Source organism: Rhinoderma darwinii, chromosome 13, assembly GCF_050947455.1.
Source record: "Rhinoderma darwinii isolate aRhiDar2 chromosome 13, aRhiDar2.hap1, whole genome shotgun sequence".
Taxonomy (NCBI): domain Eukaryota; kingdom Metazoa; phylum Chordata; class Amphibia; order Anura; family Rhinodermatidae; genus Rhinoderma; species Rhinoderma darwinii.
In genome coordinates this window covers 2,849,522-2,873,232 of record NC_134699.1, presented here as the reverse complement: position 1 = coordinate 2,873,232, position 23,711 = coordinate 2,849,522, and the positions used below count along the sequence as shown (strand labels likewise).

At 40.8% G+C, this 23,711-nt stretch overlaps 1 protein-coding gene across 1 annotated transcript in view; it reads right to left on the bottom strand.

Annotated features, from left to right (window-relative positions):
• The window catches only part of TSHZ2 (teashirt zinc finger homeobox 2), an 863,437-nt gene that overhangs the window by 519,612 nt on the left and 320,114 nt on the right, over positions 1 to 23,711 (bottom strand). Inside the window, exon 7 of the transcript XR_012851541.1 lies at positions 22,866 to 22,947. The gene's annotated coding sequence lies outside the window, so the exon portion shown is untranslated. The remainder of the gene's footprint in view (positions 1 to 22,865; positions 22,948 to 23,711) is intronic.

Genomic DNA, 23,711 nt, shown 5'->3' with positions numbered 1-23,711 from the left:
TGCAGGGGAATTTGGGTTTTTATACCCACAATTTCCTGTTATGGCGTGTTTCTATAGCCTGCCCAAAATCCACAAAGGTTATCCTCCTTTACGTGGCAGACCTATTGTTTCAGGCATAAATAATTTAACTCAAAATGTGAGCACGTATGTTGACCAAGTGTTGCGTCCCTTTGTTTTGAGTCTCACATCATATGTGCGTGACACAATGGATGTCCTGAAACAGATTGATGGCATTTCCCTGGAGAAAGATACAATTTTGGCGAGTCTGGATGTCGAGGCGTTGTATTCATCCATACCGCACAAATGTGGCTATAAAGCGGTCGAGTACTATTTGGGATCTAGAGGTACCCAGTTTGTAGCTCATAACCAGTTTGTCATGCAGTTATTACAGTTTGTTCTTGAAAGAAATATATTTATTTTTGAAGACAAAATTTTCCATCAGAAATGTGGTACTGCAATGGGGAGTCCTGCTGCTCCCACCTATGCAAATTTATTTCTTGGCTGGTGGGAGGAGACAATTGTCTTTGGGGACAAATTTGTCAATTGGACTTCATCTGTTGGATTATGGATTAGATATATTGATGACGTGTTGATCCTCTGGAACTCTACAGCGGATGAGTTCCATAATTTTGTAGCAGCCCTCAACAAGAATGATGTAGGACTTAAATTCACATGTGAGATCAGTGAGAAAGAATTGTCTTTTTTAGATTTGAAAATCACAAAAACATCAGATGGCACAATCCACACTAAGGTACATAGGAAAGAAACAGCAACAAATAGTTTCCTGCAATGGAATAGCTGTCATCCCCATTCCCTCAAAAGTGGCATACCAAAAGGCCAATTTATGAGAGTACGTAGGAATTGTAGTTCTATGGGTGATTTTGAGTTCCAGGCCAAGGAGCTCAAAACAAGATTGAAGGACAGAGGTTTCCCCGAGAGGGTTATCAGGAAGGCCTATGAGGGAGCAAGGGATGCTGATAGGCAATGTCTTCTGGTCCCTAAAAAACGGAAAGAAGAACAGGTCACAAGACTCATAGGTACCTATGATTCCAAACAAAATGATATTATGCAGATACTGAATAGGTATTGGCGTATTCTCAGTTCTGATACAGATCTGGTAGATCAAATCACACAGAGGCCGTCTGTCACCTATCGGAGAGGGAAAAATATAAGGGACAGAGTCATGCACAGCTGTTTTGACCCCATTTCACCTAGGGGCACGTGGCTGGACAGACAAATACCAGGCACCTTTAGGTGTGGTAGTTGTAAAGCCTGTGATTTTATTTTTAAAGGTAATAGCTTCACTAGCGTCACCACACAGAAACAATACACTATTCGGGATTATGTCAATTGCAAGACTGCGGGAGTGGTCTACCTAATCACATGTCCATGCCCCCTTAACTATGTGGGAAAAACAGCACGACAATTTCGTCGCCGTATTAGGGAGCATGTTGGAGATATTGTCCATGATAGGGACACCCCAATATCTAAGCATGTGCATGCCAAACACCAAGGCCAGGCAGCATGTTTAAAGTTTCAAGCTATTGAACTTGTTAGACCCCCCAAAAGAGGAGGTGATTGGGATAACCTGATTTTACGCAAAGAAGCACAATGGATCCACAGACTGGAATGCATACATCCAGCAGGTTTAAATGAGCAGACTAATTATACATGTTTTATTTAACACTCCGTATGGACGACCTATCTCCCTTGGGTTGCCCAGGGGGTGGGTGAGTTCATTTTTGCCTAACACATGTAGGTTTGAGATGGCCCTATTGGTCTGCCGTTTTTTAACGGCGATCGTCTCTCGGTCCCCCATGTCATGAGGGATCGTATTTCCTTCCACCCTACATGTGATTAATTACATTTTTAGTTGCTTTGTGAGGTAGCCTACTTGCGGTGTTTAACTGTCCCGCGAGATTTACTTACAATCCATTATCGTGTAGCGCTTACCTTCTCCTATTTTGGCAGTCTGGGCGAATTGTCCCTGACTTCTACTGCGCCTGCGCGTGCGGTTTGATGCGGCCGATGATGACCCCTGGTTGTCAGCTGACGGCGGGGGGTCACATGGGCAGGTGTCACTAATCGTGAGGGTGTGGGGATTGGTCAGTTCATGTTTGCCGCTAGAATACGAGGGGTGGAGTTTAGCGTTTATAGTAACGTAGCGCCTGCAATGAAGTATGCCGTTGACATCAATACGTGCATCTTTGCCGTGACGCACAGCAGAATATCTGCTGTTAAAGGATTCTATCGCTGGTGTGAAGGCCAGAGTTACCATTATACGGACCCCTGAGGATGAGTACCTGAAACGCGTAGGGTCGTTGTACTGTTTATGGAATGTTTGCATTGGGGATAGTCATATCGTGTTACACCCAGCACTAGGAGACCCGATCTTTTCGGACGCCTGTGCTTTATTTTGGGATTGTACTACTGATGTGCCCTGGATATATGCTGTTTCCAGACATAATATTGTTATAAACACCGAGTTAGATGTATCACAATGACTCAGTGTTTTTTGTTTAATACGTTTTTTAACAATCACGGTGGGGCTTATGTCACAGTGGTGTGTTACCCCTGTTTTTAACTAGTTACTAATTAAAAGGTATTTTTTACTTTATTGTTACTTCAGTGAACTATATAATTTACTCATATTGTGGGAGCACAATTAGATTTCTATCAAACTAGACAGTGAAATTGAGCTTTTAAACCCCCCCCCCCTTTCAGGCACCAGGGACTGGGTGGGACTGTTACTTCTGCACCCCTAAACACACATCCCTGTTCTTCTTAACATTGCACTTTAGTTACATAATTAAGGAGGCACAAACTTACAATATTACCAGACACAGTAATAAAGGCCAACGGATCTCACAATCAAAGAGAATATCTCACAATCTAAGAGAAGAGATCACAATCTAAGAGAAGATCTCACAATCTAAGAGAAGAGATCACAATCTAAGAGAAGAGATCACAATCTAAGAGAAGATCTCACAATCTAAGAGAAGATCTCACAATCTAAGAGAAGATCTCACAATCTAAGAGAAGATCTCACAATCTAAGAGAAGAGATCACAATCTAAGAGAAGAGATCACAATCTAAGAGAAGATCTCACAATCTAAGAGAAGATCTCACAATCTAAGAGAAGAGATCACAATCTAAGAGAAAAGCTCACAATCTAAGAGAAGATCTCACAATCTAAGAGAAGATCTCACAATCTAAGAGAAGATCTCAAAAATCTAAGAGAAGATCTCACAATCTAAGAGAAGAGATCACAATCTAAGAGAAGAGATCACAATCTAAGAGAAGAGATCACAATCTAAGAGAAGATCTCACAATCTAAGAGAAGAGATCACAATCTAAGAGAAGAGCTCACAATCTAAGAGAAGAGCACACAATCTAAGAGAAAAGCTCACAATCTAAGAGAAGAGCTCACAATCTAAGAGAAGATCTCACAATCTAAGAGAAGATCTCACAATCTAAGAGAAGATCTCACAATCTAAGAGAAGAGATCACAATCTAAGAGAAGAAATCACAATCTAAGAGAAGATCTCACAATCTAAGAGAAGATCTCACAATCTAAGAGAAGATCTCACAATCTAAGAGAAGATCTCACAATCTAAGAGAAGAGATCACAATCTAAGAGAAGATCTCACAATCTAAGAGAAGAGATCACAATCTAAGAGAAGAGATCACAATCTAAGAGAAGATCTCACAATCTAAGAGAAGATCTCACAATCTAAGAGAAGATCTCACAATCTAAGAGAAGATCTCACAATCTAAGAGAAGAGATCACAATCTAAGAGAAGAGATCACAATCTAAGAGAAGATCTCACAATCTAAGAGAAGATCTCACAATCTAAGAGAAGAGATCACAATCTAAGAGAAAAGCTCACAATCTAAGAGAAGATCTCACAATCTAAGAGAAGATCTCACAATCTAAGAGAAGATCTCAAAAATCTAAGAGAAGATCTCACAATCTAAGAGAAGAGATCACAATCTAAGAGAAGAGATCACAATCTAAGAGAAGATCTCACAATCTAAGAGAAGAGATCACAATCTAAGAGAAGAGCTCACAATCTAAGAGAAGAGCTCACAATCTAAGAGAAAAGCTCACAATCTAAGAGAAGAGCTCACAATCTAAGAGAAGATCTCACAATCTAAGAGAATATCTCACAATCTAAGAGAAGAGATCACAATCTAAGAGAAGATCTCACAATCTAAGAGAAGAGATCACAATCTAAGAGAAGAGATCACAATCTAAGAGAAGATCTCACAATCTAAGAGAAGATCTCACAATCTAAGAGAAGATCTCACAATCTAAGAGAAGAGATCACAATCTAAGAGAAGAGATCACAATCTAAGAGAAGATCTCACAATCTAAGAGAAGATCTCACAATCTAAGAGAAGAGATCACAATCTAAGAGAAAAGCTCACAATCTAAGAGAAGATCTCACAATCTAAGAGAAGATCTCACAATCTAAGAGAAGATCTCAAAAATCTAAGAGAAGATCTCACAATCTAAGAGAAGAGATCACAATCTAAGAGAAGAGCTCACAATCTAAGAGAAGAGCTCACAATCTAAGAGAAAAGCTCACAATCTAAGAGAAGAGCTCACAATCTAAGAGAAGATCTCACAATCTAAGAGAAGATCTCACAATCTAAGAGAAGATCTCACAATCTAAGAGAAGAGATCACAATCTAAGAGAAGAGATCACAATATGAGAAGAGCTCACAATCTAAGATAAGAGATCACAATATAAGAGAAGATCTCACAATCTAAGAGATCTCACAATCTAAGAAAATATCTCACAATCTAAGAGAAGAGATCACAATATGAGAAGAGCTCACAATCTAAGAGAAGAGATCACAATCTAAGAGAAGAGCTCACAATCTAAGAGAAGAGATCACAATCTAAGAGAAGAGATCACAATCTAAGAGAATATCTCACAATCTAAGAGAAGAGCTCACAATCTAATATAAGAGATCACAATCTAAGAGAAGAGCTCACAATCTAAGAGAAGAGATCACAATCTAAGAGAAGAGCTCACAATCTAAGAGAAGATCTCACAATCTAAGAGAAGAGATCACAATATGAGAAGATCTCACAATCTAAGAGAAGAGCTCACAATCTAAGAGAAGATCTCACAATCTAAGAGAAGAGATCACAATCTAAGAGAAGAGATCACAATCTAAGAGAAGAGCTCACAATCTAAGAGAAGAGCTCACAATCTAAGAGAAGAGCTCACAATCTAAGAGAAGAGCTCACAATCTAAGAGAAGAGATCACAATATGAGAAGAGCTCACAATCTAAGATAAGAGATCACAATATAAGAGAAGATCACACAATCTAAGAGAAGAGATCACAATCTAAGAGAATATCTCACAATCTAAGAGAAGAGCTCACAATCTAATATAAAAGATCACAATCTAAGAGAAGATCTCACAATCTAAGAGAAGAGCTCACAATCTAAGAGAAGAGCTCACAATCTAAGAGAAGATCTCACAATCTAAGAGAAGAGCTCACAATCTAAGAGAAGAGCTCACAATCTAATACAAGAGATCACAATCTAAGAGAAGAGCTCACAATCTAAGAGAAGAGCTCACAATCTAATATAAGAGATCACAATCTAAGAGAAGAGCTCACAATCTAAGAGAAGCGATCACAATCTAAGGCCTGATTCACACGAGCGTGTGCGTTTTGCGCACGCAAAAAACGCTGCGTTTTGCGTGCGCAAAAGGCTCTTAACAGCTGCGTGTGTCATCAGTGTATGATGCGCGGCTGCGTGATTTTCTCGCAGCCGCCATCATTATGACACTCCGTTTGGATGTTTGTAAACAGAAAAGCATGTGGTGCTTTTCTGTTTACATTCAGAGTTTGACAGCTGTCGCGCGAATCACGCAGTTCGCACGGAAGTGCTTCCGTGCGACCTGCGTGGTTTTCACGCACCCATTGACTTCAATGGGTGCGTGATGCGCGAACAGCGTACAGATAGGACATGTCGTGAGTTTTTTTCAGCGCACTCACGCTAAACAAAACTCACGGACTGTCTGCATGCCACCATAGACTAAAATAGGGGCGTACAACACGCGTGACGAAGCCGGTCTTAGGCGAAACGCGCGTCGAGGCGTTCTGTCCTTGTGCCACATCTCATCACGTCCTGTCTCCCCACTATGTCTCTAGGTATGCTTAGACATCTTTACCATTCGATTTTGCTGCTATTGCTGTCATTGTGTCCATTTACTTATATAGGTTTTACCATATACCTTTTACTATTGTTCTATATACACTATGCAGCTGTTTTAGCGCTATTTGGTCTGGCAGTTCCTATTTTGTACATACATTACTCTTTATCATATATTGTGTATGGGGTTTATCATATACAGGACGTTACATGTTGTGATGGGTTAGGTCTGTTAACCTCTTGGTATATTTAATGATATACCTGTTGCTGCTGCTTTCCATGTGACCATTTGTACTTTTACTATATTCTATGTGATACCGTGTATTGTTTACTAATAAAGTTATACTCTTTTACAATATGTGGCTGTTATTTGTGCTATATCATCTATTGGGGAGTTTAGTTGCTTTTGTGCTTTTAGGTTGTTGCTACCAGTTGTTGGGGATTCCACGTTCCTTTCTCTTTTGAGGCTGTTCTGTAGGTTTACTACTCTATGGTTTTCGCCAGAGCCCACCGCAAGGCACGTTGGACTTTGCAGCATAGAACCCAGGTTGTGTTAACAGAGTTCGGTGTTGGATAAGAGGTGCAATGCAGGCAATACCAGAGCAGATAACAAAACAGCCCGAGGGTAAACAGAAAGTCCAAATCACAAAGCTGGTGGATATCAGGGATTGCAGAGATCAAAACCAGCCAGAAGCAGAAAGTCCAAATCAGTAAGCAAAGGGTAATCCAGAGACAAGCCGAGGTCCAATTTCAAAAAGTACAAATAGTCAACGGTACAGGGTTTAGTCAGTAGCTTGATAAAACGCATGGAAACAAGGAAAATCACAAGCAAAGAAGACAGAACCAAACCAGATTTAAATACTCCACCCTTCGATCTGATAGGAAGAAAGACAGAGAAGAGGAATAGGCTCAACAACTAAAACCAGAACCACCCAGGAGCTAGATCAGTAGTCATGGCAATCTTAAAGGAACGGACGTTTCCTAACATGGAGCACAAGCTTGCGCCCTTATCAGCTCCTTTACAATTACTCTGCACATTATTTATATACATTGTAAATGGCCGAGATGATTCGCCATTCCCTGACTCACAATGAAGTTGAACACAGGAGAACATTTGTGTCTTGTGATCAGGGTAGAAGTGGCGGTGCTGGGCTCATGCAGTAACCACACTCAGACGCACATATGAGTTTTCTGAAGAAGTTACCAGTGTAGCGTCCATAGCCGCAGGCCGTCCAGTTTACTTACCTCCCGACGCCCGCAGCCATGGATCTGTGAGCGCTGGTCCCCATCTCCTTCCTAGGAGATGGCAGCGCTCACTTCTGCTCCGCTGTGTCCCATAGGGTGCGTGCGCACGGTCATCCCCACTCTTAAAGGGCCAGCGTGCGCACATTAAAACAATCATTATCATCAACTTACATGATTTCCTGGACTATAAGAAGGCCTCTGCCCTTCTGATCCTTGCCTCAACATTGTTTGTCATATCCTAGTTTGTCTAAGCAAATGGTCTCCTAGTGTTTTCCAGTTCCAGTGTTCCCTGTTCCTGTATCCTGTGCTATCCTGGTCAAGTGCCGTGCTGAGCTGAAGTCGTGCTGTGCTGTATCTATGCCTGTCCTGCTGCTCCACACGTGTGGTCTACCTGCTGCCTAGTCCCAGCCGAGCCTGCCTTGCTACTGTCCGAGCTGCCACAGGTACCTTTTACGAACTGTGGACTGTGACCTGCGCCCTGTTGGCCAGCTGCCTTACCGCCAAGGCGGTACGGCCCAGTGGGTCCACGATTCCAAAGTGGCAACCAGGAATTTATACACAGCGAGATTACCTGTGTGTTGTTTTGTACTTGTATCACTACCAGTCATTTGATTCTTGGCCTTACGACAAGCGAGATCCTTCACAGTACAGAAACATGAATCAGAGTATTTCCAGCATCAATGAATATTGCGGCAGAAGAAACGATTACAAGGGCTGAAATACTTTTTATAAATAAAGCTTTCTAGTCCTGAATTTTAAAAAAGTCACTTTGTAATATAAACTTTGTCTAAATGTTGCATAATTTCCCAGTTTTCTGGATGCAGCTTGCAGTGAGCGGATAATTTGCCGGAGCAGTCGGAAGAGCAGGGACGCGTTGCTACAGGAGCACCAGGAGAGGGGAGTATACGATTTTTTGTTCTTGGATCCTAGGTATTCGCAGCAAATTCCGCAGCTATTTGCAAATTTTGCAACAAATGTGCAGCCTTTCCACAACATAAATTGTCAGAAAGCGAAATTATAATCCGCATCGCAGGTCCATTTATGCAGGTCATTTGTGCGGAATTTTCTGCAGTGTGTGGATGAGAGTTAATCGAATCTTATCCACTTTGCTGCTACCGTAAATGCTGCGACATTTCTGCATGGAAAATACGGTCAGAAATTCCACAGCATATCTGTCCCATGGGAACATACCATAAGGCCACTGGCATATGCGTCACAAATGCTGCGGAATTTCTAGCCGAAGTTTCCATGCAGAAATTCCACAGCATTAAGGCTATGTTCACACGGGGTCTTTTGCCGAGTTTTTTGACGCGGAAACCGCGTCGCAAAACTCGGCAGAAACAGCCCGAGAACGCCTCCCATTGATTTCAATGGGAGGCGTCGGCGTCTTTTTCCCGCGAGCAGTAAAACTGCCTCGCGGGAAAAAGAAGCGACATGCCCTATCTTCGGGCGCTTACGCCTCCGACCTCCCATTGACTTCAATGGGAGGCAGGAGAAAGCGTGTTTTATGCCCGCGGCGCTCAATGGCCGCGGGCGAAAAACGGCGCGATAATTGCTGTTCACACTGAGTATTTTGGGGGAGGAATATCTGCCTCAAAATTCCGTTTGGAACTTTGAGGCAGATATTCCTCCCCCAAAATACTCCGTGTGAACATAGCCTTACAGTAGCAGCAAAGTGGATACAATCTTTTCAGATCTCATCCACACGATGCAGAAAACAAGTGCGGAAATTGACTCACGGTGCGGATTCTCAATCTGTCAATCTATTTTGCTTAAACGCTGCAGAAATTCCGGACAAAAGTTGCCGCAGCCTGTCTGCCCCGTGTGCAGGAGGCCTAACAGCGTATCTGAACGCTCTCTTGCACCCTGAACCGGTGTGCTCAGGGCTAGGCCAAGATAGGTTTTAATTAACCGTAAACAAGATTGTTCCATTGGACAATTTGAACAATATTCCAATCACTGACAGCAAGTAAAGATTTTGAAAATGGTGAGAGCATTGTTTATTATGAAGAATTTAGCCGTTTTCTACAGCCCCTGTGGCCCAATGACAATGAATGAAGTGACCGGCTGATCTTCCCAGCAATAGATAAATCCTTGTTGGTTTGTGTAGAATTATGAGGTCTATCAAACTGCAAGATATTAACCCATAAAAATACAAATTCAGCAATAGAAAAACATGGCAAATATGTATCTATCATATAAGAATAAATAAAATAATACTTCGATTAATTTCTTTCCAAGCTCCAAAACGATCCCATGAAATTGACCCTAGTCTGTGTGTTAAAGATAGGGCAATTAGATTGCAAGCCTCATTGGGTCAGGTACTGATGGCTAAAATTTCTGTACAACGCTGCAAAATATATTGGCGCTATATAAGCAACTAAAAAAAATAACATGAATATTAATCTGCAAGGAACGAGTCAGGTACCTCCCAGTGATTCCATGTAAAATGAACATTGTAGGATGCATGTAATAGGGGTCTAAGGGTTACACAGCCTGGCGCAGGACGTGTAAACGAGCGCCGATCAACGAGACAGCACATTGATCAGCGCTCATCCCCATACTGTTCTATCACGTCGGCAGCGCGTCTCCCTGTTTACATACCAAGATCTACTCCGGACAACTATAATATTTTCGGCTGCATAAACGATACGATCAGATGATAAATGATCGTTTGCTCGTTCATCGGCTGATCGTCTCCCCGTGAACGCTCATTTGCCCGATAATTTGCCTTTGTAAAAGGGCGGAAATGAACATGAAGATTTTACTCTGTAATGCAGGGACCACAATCCAGCTGAGTCGAGGGCCTTTTAGATGAGTTGATTGTCCTTCGAATAATCGTTCAATTGAGCAAAAGTGATCGATCAACCTAGGAGTAAACACTGGAAGCGATCGCACGATTAACGATATATCCTTCATATAGCGACGATCACATCGTTTTGAATGAGGGAAATATTATCGCTCGTCGTCACTGAATGTTGACGTTTAAACAGGTATCGTTCGTCTTTCAACGACAAAGCAGGCGGAAACGCACAAAAAGATGCCAGACAAGCGACGTAAACACCGATCACAATACGGACATTTCAACAATAATAGATGCAATTAAATAGCGATCGCTCGCTACGGAATGACTCGCTGATCGGTCGATCGTTACAATTTCTTGACTCATCTAAAAAGCCCTTTGGGCAATTTAGGGTGAGATTAGGATTCTGAGATATGAGTGAGACATCATAACGGCCTGTAGTGTTTTGTTATACATCTGATTGTGAGCCGGCAGATGACCGGGGGACGTCATTGTAGTTTTCCAATAGAGGTTCAGCTGCGCTCCCTGGGGCAATACACAAGGACATTCATTCGTCCGCATGTGGGGAAAACAAGTCACAATGTTTCCATTGTCATACTAAACAAGCTGTAAGCATTGCTCTTCCTGTAATCCGACGAACACCTTCTTCTTCTTCAGTGAGGGAACAGTGCGGCTCTTAATGGCTTTGATACAAACTTTGTAAATCAGCTGTGAACAGGATATTGGCTTTCAGTGGTAACATACATATGCAAAATATTGTCATCAGCAATGAGCGGGGGGCACAAATAAACAAGGCCGGCGTCCGCTGTCACATTGTCACAGACTCAGCTCCGCAGTGAATGGGATTTCTGTCTTTAGACACTCGATAATACACCCAACAAGATAACATTTTCTTCATTCGCACAAGAACCTTTACAGATGTTTATTGCTACATTCGCATGAAAAGCTATTAAAGAAGTAGCGGTATGTTAACGAAGCGAGAGCCGGGGGTTATTATACAGAATGCTCACAGCTAGCATCAACTACGTGGTCCAGCATAGCAGTGAGCACGGTCCTAAAATTAGTCACCCCCCCTCCTTGTTCTCTCAGCCGATATTAGGAAGAGGACAACGCAGGTATAAGGGTCAGTTCACACGCAGCGTAAATACTGCGGATTTTCTGCAACGGATTCCGTTCAGTAGCAGCAAAGAGGACGAGATAAAACGAATCTCATCCACACGCTGCGTAAATACTGGGCGGAATAAACGCTCAGAAATTGAGATGCGGTGCCGAGTTTTATTCCGCAGCATGTCAATTGTATTTGTGTAAACGCTGCTTACTTGTTGCGGTATTTCCACATTGAATGGGAAGGTAAATTCCGCAACAAATAGCAGATGATGTGTTTTTACCGCGGTATCAAAGCATTTCTGCCTAGAAACAATCACAAATCAGAAAAAAATAATTATTGTATACTTACCCAGAATTCTGTGCTTCATCCTCCAGACCCGGCTCCTGGGATGACTTTTCATCCCATGTGACCACTGCAGCCAATCACAGGCTGCAGCGGTCACAAGGGATGAAACGTCACCCCAGGGTTGCAGAGCGTAAGGACGTCGGTGGGATGCGTCGCCATGGTAAGAATCCCTTTTTTCTTCTGTGATGTTTTACGCAGCGGACATTCCGGCCGGAAAACTGCACCACAATTTGGTGCGGTTTTTCGGACGGGACTCCCTGCAGCACACAGGGCGGATACGCTGCATGTGCTTTTACAGAGTGTATCTGCCCTGTGTGAACATAGCTTAAGGCCGGGTTCCCACAGGTTGGATACACTGCGTAAAAATCGCCTGGAACACGCAGTACATTCCCTCAAAAAAAATCGCACCAGAGTGCCGCAATGCAGCCGGGGTTTATTGATCCAAATCTGCCCACGTGGAAACCGTCCGTTTAGGCAATAGCTAGGGCATATTCAGATGTTGCAGTTTGGGTGTCTGTTTAAAACCACATCCAAAAAATGCATGCGTTTGTTACGTCGATGCAGTTGCAATATCTGAATATACCTTTAGTAAAATAACTTACAAGTGACTGAGATCAGTCCTGGCGCGGCACAGAGCGCATGCACATTGCGCACATGTAGCCTATGGCCGGGTTCCCACGTAGAAAACGCTGCAGAATTTCCGCAACAGCATTTACAGTAGCAGCAAAGTGAATGAGATTCTGAAAATCTCCTGCCCACGCTGTGGAATAAAACCGCAGCGTGAGCGTTAATAAATTGACATGGGGTGCGGAATTTAAATCCCCAGCATGTCAATTTTTGCTGCGTTTTAGTTTATTTTTCATTGCGGTTTTTCCCCATTGAATTAAATGGGGATGCGAATCCCGCAACAGAAAGCCAAATGTTGCGAACTTGCGACTTTTGCAGCGCATTTGCGTCGATTACGCTAAAAAAATCGCACCACAATGTGGTCTGTTTTTTTCGGATGGAATGTACTGCGGGTTCCAGGTTGAACACTCCGCGTGATTTTTTACGTAGCGTATCTGACCCATGGGAACCCGGCCTAAACCCCGGCTGTATAATGACATGCTGGTGATTAAGTGGCGCCAAACCTAGTGACAGGTTCTCTTTAAGTAGAAGTTCAGGTTGTCTAGCTCATAGACAATTGGCTACACTGAATACAATTGCAGCAAACTCTCAGCTCTACTACTTCAGGACATGGTTTTAGCCTCTGGATGTAAATAGAAATGTTTCCATTCACTTACAGCAAGCAGAGATTTTGAAAAAGGTGCAGAATTGAAATACAAAGTCTATTAGGAAGTTGCAGAACTTTTCATTATACAACGATTAAGCTTTATTTACATAAAACCGGGAAACTTTTATCCACCGACGTCATCTCACCTGCCTCATCACTGGATCTATAACCGAGAACGCTTCCACATACGCCAGTGTTGAAAAGGTTAAATTCCAGAGATGCCCCCTCCCATCTCCTATTTTCTGTGTGGTGTACAGTGCACCTGCTATAAACGGCTGATCAACCCGACCACCGGTCACATGACCTCTCCCTGATCTTCCGCTTCATCACGGGCACAAGTATTACTTTCTACTCAGCTGTAACCAAAATCCCGGGTCACTAATTCAGTCACGTTGTTGGCGGATAGAAATTAATTGGCAAAACCCCTTTCCCTTCCAAAGTTTAATGGGGCATACAGACTTAGGATGTGTCCTTCCTAGGCGCTGGCACTTTATCCTTGCCCAGAAATATGACACTCGGCCGCTAGAATCATCTATTCACGCAGATTTTTTTGCGTTCACTGAGGCGTGCAGCTGATTATCTGACTGCGAACCCCTTCCCACAGATAAAGGAAGTCAAAACGGCAAAACTCTATTATGTTAATATATTTTCATTTCAATCTTTAATTTCTTTTTAGAAAAGGAGAATACAATGTTACACCCGGTCTACAGAATACGAGGCTCAGAAAGTTGCTTGGCTTTGTTCATATAGAAATGCTATAAAAGCAAAATAAATGTAAGACGTGGCCCCCGATGATGTAGTGTCACGTTTAACTGCTTCACGTCCGGCCACAGTGCATGGACACCTTAAAAATACAAGCTTGAAGGGGATTAGAAAACCCAAAACCTTATTAGGGGACCTTGAGTTAATAGAGGGGGGTCCCCTGATCAGGACCCTCATCTCTTGGCCAGAGTGGCTACAAAGAGGGATTCTGGCTCTGGAGGACCTGGCATGTTTATGCATTACATAGGACAGCCCATTGATTTAAATGAGAACTGTGTAATGTTTCCTTTCTCCTGCGGTGGCGCTGCAGGGGAATGAATCACTTGCTGTTAGTTTATAGCAGATCTCTGGGGGTATGAGAGGTGGGCTATCATGTGGTCAGTCTATTGTCCAAAGCCCTAATGTTAGGATGCTTGTTGTTGCTGGGAGCTCAGATATATCATTATATAATAATAATAATAATAATAATAATAAAAAAAGCGATACTACTAATAATAACACCAAAGAGAATGTGCCCCAATATACACTATCGTTCCAAAGTTTAGAGTCACTTAGAAATTTCCTTATTTTTGCAAGAAAAGCACCGTTTTTTTTCAATGAAGATAGCATTAAATTAATCAGAAATCCACTCTATACATTGTTAATGTGCTAAATGACTATTCTAGCTGCAAACGTCTGGTTTTTAATACAATATCTACATAGGTGTATAGAGGCCCATTTCCAGCAACCATCACTCCAGTGTTCTAATGGTACATTGTGTTTGATAACTGTGTTAGAAGGCTAATGGATGATTAGAAAACACTTGAAACCCCTTGTGCAATTATGTTAGCACCGCTGTAAACAGTTTTGCTGTTTAGAGGAGCTATAAAACTGACCTTCCTTTGAGCTAGTTGAGAATCTGGAGCATTACATTTGTGGGTTCGATTAAACTCTCAAAATGGCTAGAAAAAGAGAGCTTTCATGTGAAACTCGTCAGTCTATTCTTGTTCTTAGAAATGAAGGCTATTCCATGCGAGAAATTGCCAAGAAACTGAAGATTGCCTACAACGGTGTGTCCTACTCCATTCAGAGGACAGCACAAACAGGCTCTAACCAGAGTAGAAAGAGAAGTGGGAGGCCCCGCTGCACAACTGAGCAACAAGACAAGTACATTAGAGTCTCTAGTTTGAGAAATAGACGCCTCACAGGTCCTCAACTGGCAGCTTCATTAAATAGTACCCGCAAAACGCCAGTGTCAACGTCTACAGTGAAGAGGTGACTCCGGGATGCTGGCCTTCAGGGCAGAGTGGCAAAGAAAAAGCCATATCTGAGACTGGCTAATAAAAGGAAAAGATTAATATGGGCAAAAGCTCAGACATTGGACAGAGGAAGATTGGAAAAAAGTGTGATGGACAGACAAATGGAAGTTTGAGGTGTTTGGATCACACAGAAGAACATTTGTGAGATGCAGAACAACTGAAAAGATGCTGGAAGAGCGCCTGACGCCATCTGTCAAGCATGGTGGAGGTCATGTGATGGTCTGGGGTAAAGTGGGAGATTTGTACAAGGTAAAAGGGATAGTGAATAAGGAAGGCGATCACTCCGCAACGCCATGCCATACCCTGTGGACAGCGCTTGATTGGAGCCAATTTCATCCTACAACAGGACAATGACCCAAAGCACCTCCAAATGATGCAGGAACTATTTATGGAAGAAGCCGGCAGCCGGTATTCTATCTGTAATGGAGGGGCCAGCGCAGTCACCAGATCTCAACCCCATAGAGCTGTTGTGGGAGGAGCTTGACCGTACGGTACGCAAGAAGTGCCCATCAAGCCAATCCAACTTGTGGGAGGGGCTTCTGGAAGCATGGGGGGGGGGAAATGTCTCCCGATTACCTCAGCAAATTAACAGCTCGAATGCCAAAGGTCTGCAATGCTGGAATTGCTGCAAATGGAGCGACCAAAGCAAAGTCTGAAGGAGAAAATCATTATTTCTAACCTTGTCAATGTCTGGACTGTATTTTCTAGTCATTTTGCAGCTCATTTGATAAATATAAGTGTGAGTTTTCATGGAAAACACAAAATTGTCTGGGTGACCCCAAACTTTTGAACGGTAGTGTACCTGGTCAAACACCAAAGTCATAACTTAAACACCATTTGGGTGTAAGTGGCTCCTGGCACATCGCTACTCTTTACCTGCTTGTTGTATCTGCACGGTTTGTTACTTGTTTTTCATTTCTTGGTTACTTTGTCATTACTGTCTATCTACTATGATGGTCAATCTTATTAGCTCTAAACTTACCACTCAGTACTTCCTAACTGTGTGGACTCAGAGTTTTACTTTGATGCTACTATTTGTATTTTTAATTATGTCTCAATAAAAAATCGATTTTATTTTAAATGTTTGCGTAATTTAACACTGAACGTTCACATTGGGGTTTACTACTACTACTAATAATCATCATCATCATCATCATCATCACATAATTACTAATATTGCATTGATGTTTAAACCTTGCGGCTCTGGGTCTAATAGCGGGACACTAAAATGCTGTCACATAAACAGCTGCTCCAAATGGCCCTGTGTGAACCCGGCCTTAAACTACTTTTCCAAAGCTGTAAACTGCAGAAGCGGAATTTCACTGCGGATTTCAGCCTTTGCAATGCAAAAACTGAAATCTGTGGCAAGTCCTCTGTGATATCTGCAACGTCTGAATTACCTGTCAAATATGCAAATTTAGGTGCAGATTTGTTGCGTAATTGCCCCAAATCTGCACCAACATTTGCAGCGGAAAAACTCCACCACGTGTGAACATGCCCTAATAATAATAATAATAATAAAAATAATAATAATATGTAGGAATAATAATAATAATAATAATAATAATAATAATAATATGAAGGAATAATAATAATAATAATAATAATAATAAAAATCATAAGGAATAATAATGCTAATAATAATAATATGTAGGTAATAATAATAATAATAATAAAAATAATAATAATATGTAGGAATAATAATAATAATAATAATAATAATAATAATAATAATAATAATATGAAGGAATAATAATAATAATAATAATAATAATAATAATAATAAAAATCATAAGGAATAATAATGCTAATAATAATAATATGTAGGTAATAATAATAATAATCATAAGGAATAATAATGCTAATAATAAGTATATTATTCTAATAGTAATAATAATGATATAATAGATAAGTTATCCATTATACTGAATGATTTCATTGTTGTTTTACACACCGCAGTTGTTTAACAGGAATGTCCAATAATTTGTCAATAATCCTTCCTGACAAGTTTTCTGTACAGCCTCGATACACAGAGAACCCTTCTAGGCCCCTTGACCCAAAGAAGAAAATGACCTCTGACCTTAATTGGGGAGGGGGGAAGGAATTGGGGCTTTTTATGAGTTTCTTTCAATGTGACCAGATGGCTTAAACCTATCAAAGGTTTTATGACAAGAAATAGATTTTAACCCTGTGTTACTGCAAGCGGCTCGCCGAAGCAGAGCGAGGAACAGCGGCAGCGAACGTCTACATTACAGTCATAACTACAGAGGACAAATACATGAGATGAATATCCCGGAGATGAATATGTAGGACAGTGAGAACAAGAAGGGGAATCGGTGAACATGTAGGACCCCTTAATGGGGAGGTGGGGTGCTGATCGATCTAGTTATATGATTACATAAGTGAGGAGGGGGCTAATAGTGACTGGCGGAGTGTCATGACGAGAGAAGCGGCATAGAGATAAAAGAGAGTTACATAGGAGCAGGGTCCCCCAGCAGCACAGGATATTTCAGGAAAGGGGCGGACTGATCTTGTGGGAGGTCACAGACTGACAGTTACAGGCTGGAAAGTGCAGGACCCAAAGCAGTGCAGAGTATGTCAGGAGAGAAGTATGCTGATCTTGTGGGAGGGGAGGTCACAGACTGAGACTTACAGGCTGGAAAGGGCAGGATCCCCAGCAGCGCAGAGTATTTCAGGAGAGGAGTGAGGTCATCTTGTGGGGAGGGGGGTCACAGACCGAGAGTTACTTGATCAAAAGCAACTGTGCACCACAGAAGCACAGATTATTTCAGGAGAGACGTGCGCTGATCGAATGGAGAAGGAAGGTCACAGACTATGAATGTCGTGGTGGAAGGAGCAAGGTCATCAGCAGCACAGAGTATGTCAGGAGAGGAGTGTGCTGATCTTGTGGGAGGTTATAGACTAAGGCTGGGTTCACACGACCTATTTTCAGGCGTAAACGAGGCGTATTATGCCTCGTTTTACGTCTGAAAATACGGCTACAATACGTCGGCAAACATCTGCCCATTCATTTGAATGGGTTTGCCGACGTATTGTGCAGACGACCTGTAATTTACGCGTCGTCGTTTGACAGCTGTCAAACCACGACGCGTAAATTGACTGCCTCGGCAAAGAAGTGCAGGACACTTCTATACATTATATGCGGGACACTTATATACACTATATGGGGGACACTTATATACATTATATGCGGGACACTTATATACATTATATGCGGGACACTTATATACATTATATGCGGGACACTTATATACATTATATGCGGGACACTTATATACATTATGTGCGGGGCACTTATATACATTATATGGGGGACACTTATATACATTATATGCGGGACACTTATATACATTATATGCGGGACACTTATATACATTATGTGCGGGACACTTATATACATTATGTGCGGGGCACTTATATACATTATATGCGGGACACTTATATACATTATATGCGGGACACTTATATACATTATATGCGGGACACTTATATACATTATATGCGGGACACTTATATACATTATGTGCGGGGCACTTATATACATTATATGCGGGACACTTATATACATTATATGAGGGACACTTATATACATTATATGCGGGACACTTATATACATTATATGCGGGACACTTATATACATTATATGCGGGACACTTATATACATTATATGAGGGACACTTATATACATTATATGCGGGACACTTATATACATTATATGCGGGACACTTATATACATTATATGCGGGACACTTATATACATTATATGAGGGACACTTATATACATTATATGCGGGACACTTATATACATTATATGCGGGACACTTATATACATTATATGCGGGACACTTATATACATTATATGCGGGACACTTGTATACATTATATGCGGGACACTTATATACATTATGTGCGGGACACTTATATACATTATGTGCGGGACACTTATATACATTACATGCGGGACACTTATATACATTACGTGCGGGACACTTATATACATTACGTGCGGGGCACTTATATACATTATATGCGGGACACTTATATACATTATATGAGGGACACTTATATACATTATATGCGGGACACTTATATACATTATATGCGGGACACTTATATACATTATATGCGGGACACTTATATACATTATATGAGGGACACTTATATACATTATATGCGGGACACTTATATACATTATATGCGGGACACTTATATACATTATATGCGGGACACTTATATACATTATATGCGGGACACTTATATACATTATATGAGGGACACTTATATACATTATATGCGGGACACTTATATACATTATATGCGGGACACTTATATACATTACGTGCGGGGCACTTATATACATTATATGCGGGACACTTATATACATTATATGAGGGACACTTATATACATTATATGCGGGACACTTATATACATTATATGCGGGACACTTATATACATTATATGCGGGACACTTATATACATTATATGAGGGACACTTATATACATTATATGCGGGACACTTATATACATTATATGCGGGACACTTATATACATTATATGCGGGACACTTATATACATTATATGCGGGACACTTATATACATTATATGAGGGACACTTATATACATTATATGCGGGACACTTATATACATTATATGCGGGACACTTATATACATTATATGCGGGACACTTATATACATTATGTGCGGGGCACTTATATACATTATATGCGGGACACTTATATACATTATATGAGGGACACTTATATACATTATATGCGGGACACTTATATACATTATATGCGGGACACTTATATACATTATATGCGGGACACTTATATACATTATATGAGGGACACTTATATACATTATATGCGGGACACTTATATACATTATATGCGGGACACTTATATACATTATATGCGGGACACTTATATACATTATATGAGGGACACTTATATACATTATATGCGGGACACTTATATACATTATATGCGGGACACTTATATACATTATATGCGGGACACTTATATACATTATATGCGGGACACTTGTATACATTATATGCGGGACACTTATATACATTATATGCGGGACACTTATATACATTATATGCGGGACACTTATATACATTATGTGCGGGACACTTATATACATTATATGCGGGACACTTATATACATTACATGCGGGACACTTATATACATTACGTGCGGGGCACTTATATACATTATATGCGGGACACTTATATACATTATATGAGGGACACTTATATACATTATATGCGGGACACTTATATACATTATATGCGGGACACTTATATACATTATATGCGGGACACTTATATACATTATATGAGGGACACTTATATACATTATATGCGGGACACTTATATACATTATATGCGGGACACTTATATACATTATATGCGGGACACTTATATACATTATATGCGGGACACTTATATACATTATATGAGGGACACTTATATACATTATATGCGGGACACTTATATACATTATATGCGGGACACTTATATACATTATATGCGGGACACTTGTATACATTATATGCGGGACACTTGTATACATTATATGCGGGACACTTATATACATTATATGCGGGACACTTATATACATTATATGCGGGACACTTATATACATTATATGCGGGACACTTATATACATTATATGCGGGACACTTATATACATTACATGCGGGACACTTATATACATTATATGCGGGACACTTATATACATTATATGCGGGACACTTATATACATTATATGCAGGGCACTTATATACATTATATGCGGGACACTTATATACATTATATGCGGGACACTTATATACATTATATGCGGGACACTTATATACACTATATGCGGGACACTTCTATACATTATATGCGGGACACTTCTATACATTATATGCGGGACACTTCTATACATTATATGCGGGACACTTATATACATTATATGCGGGACACTTATATACATTATATGCGGGACACTTCTATACATTATATGCGGGACACTTATATACATTATATGCGGGACACTTATATACATTATATGCGGGACACATATACATTACATGCGGGACACTTATATACATTATATGCGGGACACTTCTATACATTATATGCGGGACACTTATATACATTATATGCGGGACACTTATATATATTATATGCGGGACACTTATATACATTATATGCGGGACACATATACATTACATGCGGGACACTTATATACATTATATGCGGGACACTTCTATACATTATATGCGGGACACTTATATACATTATATGCGGGACACTTATATACATTATATGCGGGACACTTATATACATTATATGCGGGACACTTATATACATTATATGCGGGACACATATACATTACATGCAGGACACTTATATACATTATATGCGGGACACTTATATACATTATATGCGGGCCACTTATATACATTATATGCGGGACACTTATATACATTACATGCGGGACACTTATATACATTACATGCGGGACACTTCTATACATTATATGCGGGACACTTATATACATTATATGCGGGACACTTATATACATTACATGCGGGACACTTATATACATTACATGCGGGACACTTATATACATTATATGCGGGACACTTCTATACATTATATGCGGGACACTTCTATACATTATATGCGGGACACTTATATACATTATATGCGGGACACTTATATACATTATATGCGGGACACTTATATACATTATATGCGGGACACTTATATACATTATATGCGGGACACTTCTATACATTATATGCGGGACACTTATATACATTATATGCGGGACACTTCTTTGCAACGTAATTTGAGCCGTTCTTCATTGAACTGAATGAAGAGCAACTCAATATTTTGAACATACCCTGAGAGTTACATATTGGAAGCAGGGTCCCCAGCAGTACAGAGCATTTCAGGAGAGGAGTGTGCTGATCTTGTGGAAGGTCACACACTGAGAATTACATAGTGGAAGGAACGGGGGTCCTCCTTGCAGCACAGAGTATGTCAGGAGAGTAGTGTGCTGTTCTTGTGGGAGGTTACAGACTGAGAGTTAACATAGTGGAAGGAGCAGGGTCCTCCTTGCAGCACAGAGTATGTCAGGAGAAGAGTCTTCTGATCTTGTGGGAGGTCACAGATTGAGAGTTACATAGTGGAAGGAGCCGGGTCCTCCTTGCAGCACAAAGTATTTCAGGAGAAGAGTCTTCTGATCTTGTGGGAGGTCACATCTGAGAGTTACATAGTAGAAGGAGCAGGATCCTCCTTGCAGCACAGAGTATTTCAGGAGAAGAGTGTTCTGACACATGGTTTACACAAAGTTACCTTAATTTTCTGTTACATTTCACAAGTATTATTTTTCCTGTGCGCTCTCTTGGCTACAAACCTCAGTGGAGCAAAATATTCTGTAAGGGGTCAAAATATCCCTAAAAGAACAGGACCCCACATTAATATACGAGATGACGCGGTATAAATAATAACGTACGCAGGAAGCAGGAAAACATAGGGGGCCAATGAATGTAATGCTCGCAGAGCGGCCCTTCACTATAAACACAGAAAGAGACAGATCAAATCTCACTGTTTATGAAACGTACAAGATGCAGGTCAAGGAGTCAGGTCTGGATTTTTACAGGTTTCCCAGAATCCCTCGTGACGCTCCTACTACTACTATTTCATCATTTACTAGCACAGTACTCTCCCCAACATCTGCGTGTTTCCTACATTCCACATGTTGTGTAGTATATTTGCATATTAGTATATCCACATCGCCTAGAGAAGAAATTCTACTTACACATTCATCTATGTTCCTGGATGTAACCATGGCGACCAGAATGAAAACTCCATACTTTACACTGCAGGCTGCATTCAGAAAACTGAAAAACAATCCAAATTTGAAATTGTTTCTATAAGTTTATGTTACAATGTTTACTTTTTTCTTACATTTCGTGATTAAATAAGCCAAGCACCACGTTGTTTTTATGATATCTCCAGTCATTATAACTTGGATTTATATACTTTTGCTAATTGAAGACTTTCCTGGATGGCAATATAACAAGGAAATTAAATTTTGCAGGCCCCGCTCATGTTCCATATCTCCCATGGTCAATGTTGGGTCCACATGACTTGTTAATCCATCAGCCATGTTCACTCGGGGATGTTTATTAATGACAAATGTTGTAGGTGCTGCTGAATTATGACTGTAAACTGGAAAGAATAGACCGGGCAAGGTGAAAAGGTGATTTCTTTATAACAGCTGTAATTTATCCCAAGCTTTCCCCTGCCCTTTGATTTCAGGTCCTGCTCTGACTTTACTATTCCTGATTGCATTAACACAGCCCTGAGGGGTCAGCAAAAATCTCAGTTCCTGGAACGAGTTACTTGGACTGTTTAAGGTCAATAATAAAGTGCAGGACAATTAAATAAAGTAACGGACTTGCAGGGGTCAGACCTCAACTTCTGGAAATGTAGAAAATAAATGTTTTTGTAAATACTTTGAAAGAATAATATAGTGGAATAAAGCGGTGCCGACCACACGACAGGATGAAACCATCATTGAAAACTTAATTTGATTTTATCCACCAGGGCGGTAACTAGGAACGATCAGGTAAAGCCACACAAGACCCATGCCAAAATGAAG